The following is a 487-nucleotide window of genomic DNA, read 5'->3' as shown; positions in this document are numbered from 1 at the left end:
GGATTCTTACAACCATCCCAACCCGTATGCTGATCCAGATTCACACCAAAATCTAATCAACTAGTCGCCGGGCCGTGGGCTTTCGAACAGTCCACCTTTTTGTATATTTTTGCTGACGAACGGCCAAAAAAGATAAAGTAATAAACGACTTAAAAGGCATAAACATAACTATAAATCGTTTATAAGACAGATCCAATGCATTTGGCTTTACGTGATGGTAGGCGCACTAAATAACCAAAGCTGATTTTACACTTAAATGATGTCCTGGGCCTTATCCTGCTAAAGTACGGACTTGTCTGAGAGTTGAACCATGACTTATGTACTATGAGTCATACTTTCTATTCTAGAGATGAGTCGTGAGGAAGGTATTGTCTCGCCGCTATACGTGGTTGCCAAAAGTGCAGTTACATGGTAATATGTAAATGAATATGAAGTTAATCTTTCTGTCTTTCTTTGTATGCATGTATCAGTGCGCACACACACATAC

This window comes from Penaeus monodon, chromosome 19, assembly GCF_015228065.2.
Source record: "Penaeus monodon isolate SGIC_2016 chromosome 19, NSTDA_Pmon_1, whole genome shotgun sequence".
NCBI lineage: Eukaryota > Metazoa > Arthropoda > Malacostraca > Decapoda > Penaeidae > Penaeus > Penaeus monodon.
This window is presented reverse-complemented; position numbering follows the sequence as displayed.